Genomic DNA, 16,273 nt, shown 5'->3' on the forward strand with positions numbered 1-16,273 from the left:
TCAGCTCAAGAACTCTTGATGCTGCATATTACATATACTCAGCTTTCTTGTAATGCTCCAGACTGCAAGGATTGGCCTGACCTCATTCATATCTTTGTGCAATATTATTCTCCTAAATGTTCTGTGCTTGCTATTTTTTCTCAGTTTAAGTTCAACCTACAGCAATCCTCTGTCTTATCTGAGATTTTACCTTGACACCTATGTTGATGCTTATCTATCTGCTTGTCTTAAAATATTTTGGTGTCAGCAAAGTATATCATGATTGACAGATTCAATACAAAAAAAAAATTCAACCAGTGCGTAGAGACCCATTCTCTCGTAACTTATTGGCTCATCCAAAATGCACAGTAAGGGATAGAAAACCATCTTGGACACTGGTGTAAGTCATAGGGTTTTGTTAGACTGTGAAGGAGTGGTGGAGTTAATTCTTATTTATTCAGTTGTTCTGATCACACAGTCTACTTGGTCAATATCCATTTCTACAAGCTTGTTCCCAAGGAACTGTCATCAAATTTGTATCTAGAAAATAAAGTATAAAATATCTGAGAGAAAAACATATATTGACATGCTGAATATTATATCACATATAATTCCTTGCTATCTCCTTAAATTGGGACTTTAGATTGCTTACTTTTTATGCCTTTTTTAATGTAAGTGGAGACCCCTGTTTTGGACATATAGTCTACACTCCAAAAGAAGTTCTTTGGATGTAAAGTGCTATGAGGCTTCCAATGCGCATGAGAAGTGCGATATAAATGCAACGCTTCTTTTCTTGTAAACATATCAGACGCATGCTTGATTAGAGTCCCACTAAAGTCGCATACACAGGCAAACAGCCCATAAGCAGATTACTGTTAAGGGCAGAGGGGACTGGCAAAACTATTGGATGCTAATTTCCTCATTCCCTATAGCTCCAAACTCTACCAGCTAAAGTAATCAACTGACAGGAAATTTGCAAATAGGATATCAACATTGGCCACCTTAGTTGAACACTTCTCATTAAGGGGATTCTAGTGGTCATTTCGAAAATCCCACTGTAATCAGGCAGATTTAACATAGCTCTATGAAAGTGAAATCACATGGGATTAATTTATTACAGTTCTTCGAAGAAGTCATTCGCAACATGCGTAAAGGGAAACTGAGAATGTGGTATAATTAACTTTGCAGAAGGCATTTGACAAGGTGCCACCTCGAAGGTTACTAAACAATGTAAGAGTTAATGCTGTAGGCAGTGAGATATTAGCATGGATAGAGGATTCATAGCCAACAGGAAGCAGACACATCAAGGAGTTGGTTTTGGCTGACAATATATCATTACTGGAGTGCCACAAGAATCAGAGCTGGAACCACAACTATTTACAATCCATTTTAATGGGTGGCAAAAGACAAAAAGTATAGTTGCTAAATTTACTGATGACACCAAGATAGTTAAGGAAGTAAGTTCTGAAGTGGACATCAGCATCTGCAAAGGAATAGTGATAGGTTAAGTGAGTGGACAATATTTGGGAGATGAAGTATAATGTGAAAGGATGTGAACTTAGCACTTCGATAGGAAAAATATAAAAATGAATTATCTAAGTGGAGAAAACGTAAAGAACTCTGAGGAAGAGAGGGATTCGTGAATCACAAGAGGCTAGTACATAGATAAAGCAACTGGTTAGAAGACATGCAATTCTGTCACTTATTGAATATGAAAGTGGCAAGTTATGCGACCACTGTCTGAGTGCGACCATATCTAGAGTACTGTGTAACGTTTTGCTTTTAATTAGGAATGGCCATTGTTGCATTGGAAACAGTTCAGAGAAGGCTCATTTGACTGTTTCCTGGGATGAGGAGTCCATCTTATGAAAACAACAGGTGGCCCTGTATCCATTGCAATTTAGAGATGATTTTATTAAAACATGTAAGATCCTGAGGGAATCTACAAAAGTGAATGCTGAAAAAAATGTTCCCTTTTTGGGAGAAAACACAGGCGAGGCATGGATTCAAAATAATGAGATTGTCATTTAAGGTGATGATGAGGAGGATTCTTTTCTGTAAAATTTTAGGGTCTTTCTGATTTCTGTTCCAAAGGGAATGGTAGAGGCAGTGTTATTAAATATTTTAAGGCAGAGATAGTGCTTTTCCAGCACCACACTTTTCGATTCTAACTATCCAGCATCTGCAGCCCTCACTTTCTCGTAGATAAATTCTTGACAAACGTGGAGAGTCAAAGGCTATTGGGAGTTAGGTCAGAATTTGACTGAGGCCACAATTAGATCAGCCGTGATTTTATTGAACGGTAGAGTCAGAGAGATGTACAGCATGGAAACTGACCCTTAGATTCAACTCGTCCATACCAACCAGATATCCTTAATCTAGTCCCATTTGTCAGTATTTAGTTCATATCCTCTAAACCCTTCCTATTCATATACCCATCCAGGTGCCGCCTCATGGGCGGCACGGTGGCACAGTGGTTAGCACTGCTGCCTCACAGCGCCATAGACCCGGGTTCATTTCCCGCCTCAGGCAACTGACTGTGTGGAGTTTGCACATTCTCCCCGTGTCTGTGTGGGTTTCCTCCGGGTGCTCCGGTTTCCTCCCACAGTCCAAAGATGTGCAAGTCAGGTGAATTGGCCATGTTAAATTGCCCATAGTGTTAGGTAAGGGGTAAATGTAGGGGTATGGGTGGGTTGCACTTTGGCGGGGCGGTGTGGACTTGTTGGGCTGAAGGGCCTGTTTCCACACTGTAATGTAATCTAATCTAATCTAATCTAAAAAAAATGTTGTAATTGTACCAGCCTCCACCACTTCCTCTGGCAGCTGATTCCATGCATGCACCACTCTCTGCATGAAAATGCTGCCCCTCAGGCCCCTTTTAAATCTTTCTTCCCTCACCTTAAAACGATACCATCTAGCTTTGGATACCCCTACTATGGAAAAAAGATCTTGACTATTCACACTATCCATGTCCTGATGATTTTATAAACTTCTGTAAGGTCACCCCTCAGCCTCCCCTTCTGGTTGGGAAGGCTGAAGGGCCTTAAAGCCTCCTGCATCTGTTTGGACCTTAATGTGTTTTGTAACTTAAAGGAGAAAATTCATCGAGAAATAATATTGATAATTTTTAGAATCTGTTGAAACATACAATTTGAGCAAGAATTTATATGGATCTCTGTTGTCAATGGATTTCCAATGTAATTCAAGCTTGTTCTTAGTCACCAGTGATAGCATAGTCACAGAGTCGGTAAAGATGTACACCATGGAAACAGACCCTTCGGTCCAACTCATCCTTGTTGACCAGATATCCCAACCTAATCTAGTCCTACTTGCCAGCACCCGGCCCATATCCCTCCAAACTCTTCCCACTCGTATACCCATCCAGTTTTAAATGTTGCAATTGTACAGCTTCCACCACTTCCTCTGGCAGCACATTCCATATATGTACCACCCTCTATAATGAAATCATTGCCCCTTAGATCTCTTTTATATCCTTCCCCTCTCACCCTAAACCTATACCTCCTAGTTCTGGGCTCCTCCACTCCAAGGAAAAGACTTGGTTTATTTATCCTATCCATGCCCCTCATGATCTTATAAACTTCGATAAGGTCGCCCTTCAGTCTCCAACGGTCCAGGGAAAATAGCCCCAGCCTATTCAGGGAAAATAGCCCCAGCCGTCTCTCCCTATAGCTCAAATCCTCCAACCCTGGCAACATCCTTGTAAATTTTTTCTGAACCCTTTCAAGTTTCACAACATCATTCCAATAGGAAGGAAACCAGAATTGCACGCAATATTCAAAAAGCGGCTTAACTATGTCCTGTACAGCTGCAGCATGACCTTCCAATTCCTGTACTCGCTATTCTGACCAATAAAGAAAAGCGTATCAAGCACCTTCTTCATTATCCTATCTACCTGTGACTCTAATTTCAAGGAGTTATGAAACTGCAGTCCAAGGTCTCTCTGTTTAGCAACATTCCCTAAAACCTTACCATTGAGTGTATAAGTCCTACTAAGATTTGGTTTCCCAAAATGCAGCACCTCATATTTATCTAAATTAAACTCCATCTGTCACTCCTCAGCCCATTTACCCATCTGATCAAGATCCTGTTGTACTCTGAGGTAATCTTCTTTGCTGTCCACTATGCCTCCAATTTTGGTGTCATCTGCAAACTTACTAACTACCCCTCCTATCCTCACATTCAAATCATTTATATAATTTGATTTTATATATTATTTTTTGTACCCTCTAGAACATCAAACAACTCCTATAGTCAAATTACATTGTTTCCATGGCAATTTTAATTGTTGAAACATTTTAGTTTTGTGATTGTGAGCAAAAAGGAAAAGAGAGAAAGTTGGATTTATAATAAGTTTATATGCATTGAAATGTAGCCACTCTTATAAAGTCAAAAAGTAGCTAATTTGCATGCTGACAGCTCCCACAAATAATAACACAATAACGAGCAGAAAATCTTAATGATATTTTGGTGAAGTTAATGGAGGGATTAAGTATCAGTCTAAGACATTGACGATAGCTCCTTGTTCTTCAAAATAAAGCATGAGATATTTTCTGACCATCTGGTAGGGTGATGGGACCTCACTTTTAATTTCTTATCTCAGAAATGGAACCTGTGACAATGCAGCTGTCCCGCAGTTTTGACCTTTGTGTTCCTAAACTGGAATGGAACTCAAGCCCACAACTTGCTTGCTGAGGAGTGAGAGTGTTACCAGCAGAGCCAAGGCTGATACTCAAGGAAGGAAGGGATAATTTAGGTGGTGTATGTGTTGCCCTTTGGCCAAACTTTGGATTTAACATGTACACACATGTTACTAACTCTAGAAGAAGAGGGGGGATTTATAACTGTACGAAAATACCCTTTTTTCCATCAGCTGAGAGCTGCGGTTTAGGAAAATAGAGCTTTGTTTTTTTTGTACCTCCTTAGAATGCTAGAATGGTGATAGGATAGAATTTCTGACAATGGTGAATCTTGTGGGAGCACTGAATCTACAAGTTTTTAACTTGAACTGCCAAGTTTCCCCTGCTCCACCACACAAACCCTACCATCACCAACTCCAAAAGAACAAAGATGCTAAGCTCATTTATTCACAGTTGGCATCAAACCGGTTACATAGCCACAGGTTACGAGACAAACCAAATCCATATGTTGAGAATCACAAAGACAGTTATTGGGGAAAGGAGCCACAATGAAGGGTGTGCAGCTTTTACACTGACTGTACTACTGTGCTGGTATTTTCCTATGGTCTTTAAAAAATATCTTAAGAATAACACAACTAATCCATCTGGCTCATTCTATATGTGAGCCTGTAATTTAGGAAATACACTTCTGCTTAGCTGTACATATTTAACATTTTGTACTGTTGCCTTTGGCACTGTCTGTTTAGCAAAATGTTAGTAACATTTCTCTGTGATTGCCCTGGTCTTAAGTCTTTGCTGTAGCCAGTTTGGCAAGGATTATGGCAAAAGAAGGTACAAGAAATGCGGGCACCCAAACACTGGTTTTATACCCAAAGTTGGGCAAAATTACTTGCAGTTTAAGTAATAGCCCCAGAGCTAATGTTCGATTTCAAATAGTTTTAAGATGGTGCATGTCCTGCATAGTGAATACATTGTATTAACAGTGAGATTTAATGCTGTAATATGGGACCATCTTTCTGAAATGTGGCTGGTGCTGTTAGTGGATTAGAACAAAGTATTACATACTAAGACATGCACCATCTTAAAACCATTTGAAAGCTTAAACAGACTGACTGAGATATGTTCCGATGTGTAACATGACCTTTACCAATATCTCATTCTAGCCTATAACACAAATGCACAAATAACTTTACCATTTTTCTTTGATTCACTGAGACTGAACTTCCACACACTGACCCGGAGCAGTTAGTTTTGATTGAACCCTTGGCATTACATTTAACATTGAGACTTAAGCCAAGCTGTAACTGGTGTGCAGGTGATGGAAATACATCTAATATGAATGGCCAGCAGGAAATCACCAAGGTTACATTGACGTCAGCACATAATCAAGCAGGGTAATGGCATGCTCTCCTTTATTATGAGAAGAATTAAAAATATAAGTAACGATATTATGCTTCAGTTATTCAGGGCACTTGTCGAGACCACACCTCAAGTACTGAGTGCAGTTTTGGTCTCCTTGTTTCAGGAAAAATGTAAGTACATTTGAGGCATTTCAAAGGTGGTTGACTGGATTGATACCTGGAATGTATAGGTTGTCTTATGAAGATGCGTCAACGGGCTGGGTTTGTTCCTTCTGGAGATTAGAAGAGTGTGGCTGACTTGATTGGAGTCTATAAGATCCTGAATGGTCTTGACAAGCTGGATCAGCAAAGGATGTTTCCTCTTGTGGGTCAAATCAGGACAGAGGGGCCCTGCTTAAAAATTAAGAGTCACCCTTTCAGAACAGAGATGAGGAGAATACTCCTCTGAGTGTTGTGACTTTGGACATATTCCCCAGAAAATAATAATGGAAGAATCATTGAATATTGTTAAGACAGAGGTTGGTAGGTTCTTGTTAGGCAGGGTAAACACAAACACATCAGCCATAATCTTATTGAAATATTGGAGCATCCTCAAGGATGCTCCTTCCTTCCCAACTATCTACTCCACCCTCCTGTCCAACCTATCACCATGACTCCCACCTTCATCCACCTATTGCATTCTCAGCTACCTTCCACCTAGCCCCCCCCCCCCCCCCCCTCCCATTTATCTCTCCACCCCAGAGGCGCACAGCCTCATTCCGAATGAAGGGCTTTTGCCAGAAACGTCGATTTTTCTGCTTCTCGGATGCTACCTGACTTGCTGTGTTTTTTCCAGTAACACACTCTCGACTTGTCCCAGAGGCAGACAGTTTGGAGATGGGAAAGCCATTGGGTGGTGGCATTCCCAAACCCTGCAGCCATCTTGCCTCCAGCTCAATGAGCTTAGAAGAAGGAGGATCCATAGACTCCACTACCAATTAAGGGCCACTTAAGGGCTTGGCCAGTTGCCACTGGTATTAACCCGACTGAAAACCATCCCGGACTGAATCTTTCGAATTCCCTTCCTCAAAGGGCAAAGGTAGACAGATTCTTGTTTACCAAAGACTGGAATGATCATCGGGAGTTTGCAGGAGTGTCGAGTTGAGGTTAAATTCCAATCAGTCATGGTCTTATTAAATGGAGGAGCAGGCTCAAAGGGCTAAGTGGCCAACGTTTGTTTGTATGCCCATATGTTTGTACGTAAATGGGCCTGTTGACATGTGATGTGCCTGACAGGTGAGCCTGTTTGGGTAAAGGCAATCAGCAGCTGATTGGGGATCGAGGTGTAGCATGCTGGGAGTCACTCATCTGAACACCCTTTCTCTCTGTCCTACTTTTGCAAAGCTCAAAACTCACCCCATCCCTCCAGCACCACCATCCTCCTGTCCACCACCACCATCCCCCTGTCCACCATCAACACACTGCTCACCACCACTACACACACCCCACCACCACTACCAACACACCCTCCACCACCACCAACATAACCCCCACCACCACTTCACCCCCGCACCACCACTACCAACACCACCACCACTACACCCCCCACCACCAACATACACCCCCCCACCACTACCAACACCACCACCAATGCACCCCAACCACCACTACCAACACCACCACCAACACACATCCCACCACCACTACCAATCCCACCAAGTTCACAACCACCAACACCCACAGATCACTTACCCTGCTCCTTCATCCTCTGCTATCCTCAGTGCTTCTCCAGCAGTAGCCATGAGCTCCTCCACGACATTGTCATGAGAGTGAAATTTGCCAGCCTCTGATTGTCCATTGGCTCTCGCTGTCTGTGACTTTGGCCCCAGGTTCTTAATTCCAGGTCATTGACCTGCAGTGTTCCTCTCTCTCCACAGGTGCTACCCAACCTTGATAAGTATTTCCAGCGTTTCTGTTTATATTTCAGATTTCCAGCGTCTGCAGTATTCTACCTTCGTTATAGCTGTTCTTTTTGTTCCTTTAGCAACAAATAAAATTGGAGAGAAATTGAAAATGTATGAAAACTTCAAGCACATGATAAATTCTAGCCATCATGAGTTGGGAATTGTACCAACATCAGTGTTATTCAATGTGTGAGGATTTCTGTGGCTCTGCAGTTCATTTCAAAATGGAAAGAGTAGGAGGAGACACACTACACCATTCATAGAAGTAGAACAAGCATAAAATGTTCAATATTGGCTAACTGATGGGCCTATATCAGTTACTTCAATAATGTTTTTCACTGTTCTCTCTGTCAAGTGTCCTTGTGCAGAAAAACATGGCATGGTAACTAGATCTAAAATAATTTAACACCATGATACTATATTAAGAGGATTTACAAACCTGAATCCTGATAATGAATATTTTGTGATGTCTGTTGGACCCTGTGAGACCACTCCATAGGTCAGTGTGACTTCATCTTCCTTATCATTCCAGCAGGTTTTGTTAACCAAACATGTAATTCTTCTCCAGGAGCTCTACTTCATTGTCCTCTGTCTAACGTCTGCTCCCTCTCTTTTGACCCTCACATCTATTACCTCATTGATCTTTTTTTTCATCTAGGTACTGCTGCTTAGAGACATCACATGCAGACTTGGGACTGATTTCTACTTTTACATTTGAATGTTGTGTCGCCATAGTCTTATCAGACCATAAGGGCTGCTCTCTTATTACAGAGAAGCAAGTGGTGGTGATTTAACCTGAGGGCCACCAGACGTCAGGCAAGGGAAGAGATTGAGAAGGAGAGTCCTTTATGGTAACTTCAAGCAGATGATGGGAATTGAACCAACACTGTTGGCGTCACACTGCTCTGTAAACTAACGATCCAGCCAACAGAGCTAAACTGATTCTCACATTTGAATACTCAATTCTAACTCTTCACCACTCATTCTGATCCGACTGCTGGTCCTGTGGTGTCAGAATGCTTGCCCAATGTCCAGTTTTAAATGAGCTGCACTTTCTCTTGACCATTAATTATAGGACCCCAAACCTCCTTTCCTCCCCAACATAAAACCATTTAATTCCATTACCCTAGTATTGCCTCCCTCAAACCAACTTCTCGTGGAACTTTTATCAATACCTTTGTCAACTCTATATTTCATCTTCACTTCACCTGACAAAGGGGCAGTGCTCCAAACGTTTGTGGTTTCAAATTAACCTGTTGGACTATAACCTGGTGTCGTGTGACTTTTGACCTTGTCCACCCCAGTTCAACACTGGCACCTCCACATCAACTTGACATTTAACAGTTTTGTGATTGGATTTATAACCTCCGCTTTCCTTAAACTACAACTGATGCAAAACTCTTCTCCAATATGTACAAGTGTAAGGAAGGATATCTTTTGTGATGGTGCAGTAGTAGTTCACTACATTAGTTCCTGGATTGATAAGGTTTTGTTATGACATTGGGCAGAATACATTGAGGTTAGAAAAATGAGAATTACTCTAATTAAAGATTTGAAGAGTCTAAAGGAGTTTGACAAGGTAGAGGCTGGGGGTGTTCCCTCTGGCTGTTAAATCTAGAACCTTTTTGTTGGGGAGGAGGGGACAGAGAATTCAGATCAGGTTCAGTCAATTAGGACTGAAGTGAGAGGTTTTCTCACTGAGAGTGCTCTAAATCTTTGTCATTCTCTGCCTCAGAGAGTTGTGGATACTTTGTCATAAACAGATTTCAGGCTGTGATAGACAGTTTTTAAATACCTCTCAGGGCACCAAGGGATATGGGAAGTGGACAGGAGAATGGAGTTGAGGCCAAAGGTCAGCTCTGATCACATTGAATGACGGAGTGTGTTCACGGGGAGACATGGTCTACTCCTGCTCCTTCTGTTCATGCACCAAATTCACACACGTATCATAAGTCCTCCCTGACTATGAGCGTTTCCTCGCTTACTCCCGTGCTTCACATTTAAAATACTTAGTCTGTGTATTTAAATCCTTCTGTGACCCTAAACTCCTTCCGAGATTAGATTAGATTCCCTACAGTATGGAATCAGGCCCTTCAGCCCAACAAGAGCAGTGTGGACGGGAGAGAGAGCTCAGCCTCACAGCACCAGAGACCCAGGCTCAATTCCCGCCTCAGGCGACTGTCTGTGTGGAGTTTGCACATTCTCCCTGTGTCTGTGTGGGTTTCCTCTGGGTGCTCTGGTTTCCTCCCACAGTCCAAAAAAAATGTACAGGTTAGGTGAACACACTGTAAGTAATCTAATCAAGTCCACACTGTCCATCTGACGAGTAGCCCACCCAGACTCATTCCCCAAATTTACCCCTAACTAATGCACCTAACACTATGAGCAATTGAGCATGGCCAATTCACCTTTGGATTGTGGGAGCACCCGGAGGAAACCCACGCAGACATGAGGAGAAATTCCACGCGGACAATCACTCAAGGCTGGAATCGAACCCAGGTCCCTGGCATTGTAATGCAGCAGTGCTAACCACTGATCCACCATGCCTCCCCAAGCTTTGTAACCTTCTCTATCAGTGCAGTGCTCCTTTTGCAAAACTGTTGATCCCTCTGTTATTGTGCCTTGTCCCTATCCTTTGTCTCTTCCACACATTGGCAGTCATACCTATTGTCACGGCGACCCTACGTTCTAAAATTCCCTCTTCATATCACTCTCACTCATAGCCTTCTTTCAATCCCAATCTTTTTGACTGAACGTTTCATACCATTAGTTTATTTTTGTTGCAGTTCAAAAGACATTCTTCTAGAGCATGTTTCTCAGGATTTTAGACTTTACTGTAAGTGCAATATAAAGGATTCCTAACCATATTAATGTGAGTCGACTGCCCTATTGGCAATGCCCATGAAATCCCCAATCTGCCAGAGTGTCACACTCTTGATGAACGCTAGTTTTTTTTTCCCCCCGGTGGGATAGCACAGCTCCCTTAAACACTGATAGAGACTTTAATATCTAGTTGTTGAGAAAGGAGACAAAATAGCTTTTGAGTATCCAAACTTGGTTCCAGATTATCTACTTGGGCTTGCAGTTTATCCTTTGTAGGCCAGCCAAGCACTGGTGGTTTTTAAAACTTTTAATTGTGGCTTTCTAAGTCTGGTTGTCATTGACATTCCTGCTTATTTTAGTTTGAATCACACAAAGCTGCCTTTAGAAGCTTCGTCTGTGATTGCAAAATTGCAGTAATGCTGTTGGCCTGTGTGGGGAGGAAGTCCATAGTTTTTCTTAATAGATTTGAGTTCATACTGTGAAACAGCTGCTTGCTTTCCATTGTTCAGTCTTTTTATTTCAACCTCGGCCTCAGCTGCCTGTAGTCTGGCTTGTATTTCCAATAAATTACATTTGATGCTCAGCCCATCCCACAAGGCATTTACTGTAATTATGCTGCTTTACAGTGTTACAAATGGCTGCTATAACTATATTGGCAGGAACTCCTGTTTAAAATAGAGAGAAAAAAGCCTGATTCCAAAGTTACGCGATTTTAGCAGAGAACAGGGCAAGTAAAACTGGAATTTTAATGGAACATATTGAAACAGACTTTTTGTAACAAAGCAGCTACACATGAATTAGGTTTCTTCAATGACAAGTTGTGTCGGATTAGAAAGAAAAAAAAATGCGATCGATAAAGTGCCTCACCATATTTCTTTGAAATCACTTGGGAGAAGCCAATTGTTTTACACACACAAGATCCAGGATCATCAGCGGGTAAGAGACCCAATTATCATCTTTTGATGAGGAAGAATATTGACTGAGCTGTCGGGGAGAACTCTCTGCCTTTCATCAAATCCTAGTATCAGATCTTTAACATACACCAAAAAGTGAAGATAATGCCATGTTTTAGCATCTGCTCTGAAAGACAATACTTCCAATTGTGCAATTAGAAGCTTTGGTACTGCATTGAAGTGTCACCCTTGATTATGTTCTTGAATCCTAGATTTAAAACCAGGAACATCCTTAGTCAGAGGGGAGACCACTGCAACTCAAGGGGGATGGGGAAAAGGCAAGAAAATAGACATGAGGAATGTCGGATCAACCATGAGCCTATTGAATGGCGGAGCAGGCTTGAGGGGTTGAATAACCTGCAGCTGTTTCTATTTCATACAGTCTTGTGTCAACTGAAGTCATTTATTTTTTATTTATTGCATACAAATTCCCCGGAGCCACGAGGAAGCATCCTCCTTTGCTGAGTTAAAGGTGAGAATTCTGCCATTTCGTCTGTAGAAGGGGCAGACTATGAGAAAGCGCAGTGTCGCTCACGTGTTTTAAGTTAAGTTATGAGACACAGTCATGCAGCATGTCGAGGACGTTGGCTATCGGAGCCACTCTTATGAGTTCTGATGAGATTGCACTGCTCTGGGTTCCTGATCCTGGCTGTGTTGCCTGGGAAATGCCAAGAAAAGAACAGACTTCTGTTCAGGTGGTATTAGCAAGAGTTCCACCATGTCAGCAACAGGACATGTGCAGCTCAGAGGCACAAAGGAAAATGGAGAGAACATTACGTCACTGCACGATTTTAAAAAATAAAATCAAACATCCTTGCTTGGATTTTAGTCAATGCCAAAGTGATGACTTTGAAGAAATCTGGCCAGATGATTTAGTCATCTCTGTGGCATGGATATCACCTTTCTCAGTGTTAAAAAAGTCATTTATATAGCACCTTTTAGTGACCCTTGTGGTGCCATGGTGGTGACCCTACCCCTATATTAGGAAGCCCAGAACATGTCCCTCCTGCTGCAGAGATGTCACATGTCACTAATGGTCACTAGTCTCTACTATCCAATAGCTGCAATCAGTCGCCCTGAGTAAATTTCATATTTTTAAGTCTTTTGTTGCAGAGGTCCATAGAAAAGAATCCCTACAGGCCATTCGGCTCAACAAGTCTACACTGACTCTCCAAAGAGCATCCCACCCGTAATCACCCCCCTACCCTATCCCTGTATTTTCCATGGCTAGTCCACCTAACCTACAGATTTGTGGACACTATGGGCAATTTAGCATGGCCTGTCCACCTAACCTGCATATTTTTGGACTGTGGAAGGAAACGGGAGCACCCGGCAGAAACCCACACAGACACTGGGAGAATGTGAAATCTCCACACAGACAGTTAACTAAAACTGCAGTTGAACCCAGGTCTCTGGCACTGAGAGGCAACTGTGAGCCATCGTGTCACCCCCATTGAGCCACTGTCATGAAGGTCATGAGAATTATATTTCATTTGTAATTTTTTTTTAAAGCTTTTGGCATTTTGTGGACATGACATTTTCAATTCAATTTGCATTATAGCTGAATTGAATCAGTGTTTTCAGCAAACAATGCATACCAAAGGAAATGTTTAAAGCATAACTCCACACAACAATTCCACATATAGTGAAAGATCACACACTCCCAACTAATGCTGGGTTTTGTGTGTCTTTGTATGTATGTGTTTTGCCCAACTGAGCAGAGCTACTTTTTCTATAAGATTGCAGATAGGTATGTTTTCAGTCTCAATGAAGGAACTCATTGTTTGACTAGTCCACTGGCTACAATTAAATGGAGCACCTCAGGTAATGATATTGCTTGTTGATGCCAGAGTTTAAAAGGTCGCAAATATATTATTATAGTACAAGTACACTTTAGTCTCCCTGACAGCTGACCCTATTGTCATTGAATTGAAATAAGAAACTGGATAATTAGAAAAGAAACATATCAATAAAAGTTCTTGTTACAGCTTAAGATCAAACTTATGGAACTAGATCTTTGAATCTTCACACAGAAGATACTGGTAAGAACAACTGGATTTCCTGTTACGTCTGTAACACAGTGGAAGATGCCATGATATTTCACAGAAATATTATCAAATAAAATTCAGTGCTCAAATACTGCAGTTACAGGAAATCTGAAATAAAATCTAAATTTAGTACAGTCAGTTCTTCGATAATGTAATGTTTGCATTATTGTGCAACCATGCATTTTAGAAAAAATCACACTTTAGAAACAGTGCTTAAAGTGTTGGTGTTGTAACTGCATTACAGCCAACATGTTTTAAAAGTTTGCACTGTAGAAACAGTATCCCCAATTCATCGATCGCATTACACCAAATCCGCGTTCTAATGGAGCAACCTGTCCTACAAAAGAGTAAAATTATAGAATTGTGAGAAAAAATCTGGTGTGAGATAATGGAAATCTCCCCATTAGTTTCTCCAAAAAAAACTGCAGACAAATATCTGATCTAGTCTGGTTGTCTCTGGAATCTACGCCAGTGTCATCATGAAGCAGTCACTAAATGTGTACAAGGCACACAGTCCAGGAAATACACTCCAGATTGTTGAGGTAGTAGGGAACCTCTTGGTTAATGTTTATTGAAACAAGTGGAATGCACATGTTGACAATTGGAAAGTGATTAATTAGAATTAGCTTCATTCTCAAATCAGGAGATACTGCAATTGTGTTGTGTGAAAAACCTATGAATATGCATTAACATAAATGGCTCAGTGACTTTGTTTAAATATTGTGGTCAAAAGAATTTAATCAAAAGATCAGAAGAATTAGGAGCCAGAGTAGGCCTTTGAGCAAATCAAACCTGTTCAGCCATTCACTAGATCATGGCTGATCTAGCTAACGCCACTTTGTTATTGATCAACTGCCTGACTGAAGTTCAAGAGGTAATCCCCATCAGGAATGAGCTCAGAAGTGTAATGGGGTAGTTGCCTACATTTTCAAAATAAATTGGCCTGCTTATGAAAGTATATAAGTGGGTGGATGAGTTTTGAGTGCTTTAAAATCTTGCACAATATTTCGTGTGTGATCAATAAGCACAAACTTTCCAATGATATTACTGAATTAGCAAAGATATCCAATTGACATCATTTATCTGGACTTCCATAAGCATCTGATATTATTTCAATTCTCACACAGCTGTTGAAATTAATAACAAATAAGCTAATTTAATTAAAAGCTAGTGTGGTAATTTAAAGGTAATGAAGATGGCAAGTGTTTTAGGACTTTGTAAGTAGGGGATTTTCACACTGTGCATGAACTGAATTGACGAAGGGATTTCATTTCAGTGCTTTTTAAATTCCTGGTGTCACTTGAAAAATTCGGTTGGATGATGAGTATTGGGTAGTGATGATCTCAACCAATTCAATTAACCAAGGTTATGCATTAGCAGATGGATTTTAATGTGTCCAATGTACATTGGAAACGTGGAAAATAAATTTAATAAATCACATCCATCGGCATTTATTTGTGATTAATTCTGGTTCACTTAAGAGATCCAGTCAATGTGTAGATATCCAAATTCTGGATCTTTTGTCTTCCGAATTTGATCACAAATCAGAACAAATTATGCTTCATCTTGTATGGAGCACTGATGAGACTATATTTAGAATGATATTTGCAGTTTGGAATAACCAGTCATCCTAAGAATTTTGATGCACGAGAGAGGACCCAGTCGTGATAACTAAAATCTGATGTCCAAGCATTTCTTTTTATTTATAATCATGAAAACAGATTAACACATTGTCATTTGTGTGACATATTTTTAAAAATTCATTGAAGGGATGTGTAGCTTCACTGATGGGAAGACAATTTGTTGCCCATTCTTGGTTGCCTCCTTGAGAAGATGGTATTGGCCTCACTTCTTGAATTGCTGCAGTCCATTTGCTGTATGCAAACCGATAGTGCTGTTAGAGATGAAGTTCCATCATTTTTGAAATGATGTGACAGTGTCATCGACAGTGAGAAGGAGAGTCCTTCATGGTAACCTCAGTCAGTGCAGGAATTGAACCCACCCTGTTGACATTCACTCTATCTCAAACCAGCCATCCAGCAAATAGAACTAGCCAACATAAGTATGACTATGTAAGAGGTTCTGTTAAGTACATATGTGCTAAGTTAGAAAGTTGAACCTTAGGTATAAACTCTAGGTTGCCCTGCTAAAGCCAAGAATGAATTGACATTGAATAAATGAGATTAGAGAGTTAAATTGGTGACTCAAAGATAATTGTGGGAAAAATAGGTTTTGCCTCATGGGGCAGTGGCACGTCACTGAGAGAAAAGATTACTCTCTGTTTTCTACCAGTAACAATGAAGAAATGGCGGTGTTGGACTGGGGTGGACAAAGTTGAAAATCACACAACACCAGGTTATAGTCCAACAGGTTTATTTGAAAATACAAGCATTCAGAGCGCTGCTCCTTCATCAGGTAGCTAGTGGGGCAAGATACACAGGACACAGAACTTATAAGTAAAAGATCAAAGTGTCATACTACTGCTGTGATGTATTAGACAAACCTAGA

The 16,273-nt window shown here is 40.9% G+C and overlaps 1 protein-coding gene across 2 annotated transcripts in view; it reads left to right on the forward strand.

The window, feature by feature from the left end:
* LOC140464045 (zinc transporter ZIP11-like) overlaps positions 1 to 16,273 on the forward strand; it is a 765,315-nt gene that overhangs the window by 669,796 nt on the left and 79,246 nt on the right. The gene's annotated exons all lie outside the window — the stretch shown is intronic.

This window comes from Chiloscyllium punctatum, chromosome 39 (assembly GCF_047496795.1).
Source record: "Chiloscyllium punctatum isolate Juve2018m chromosome 39, sChiPun1.3, whole genome shotgun sequence".
Classification (NCBI taxonomy): Eukaryota; Metazoa; Chordata; class Chondrichthyes; order Orectolobiformes; family Hemiscylliidae; genus Chiloscyllium; species Chiloscyllium punctatum.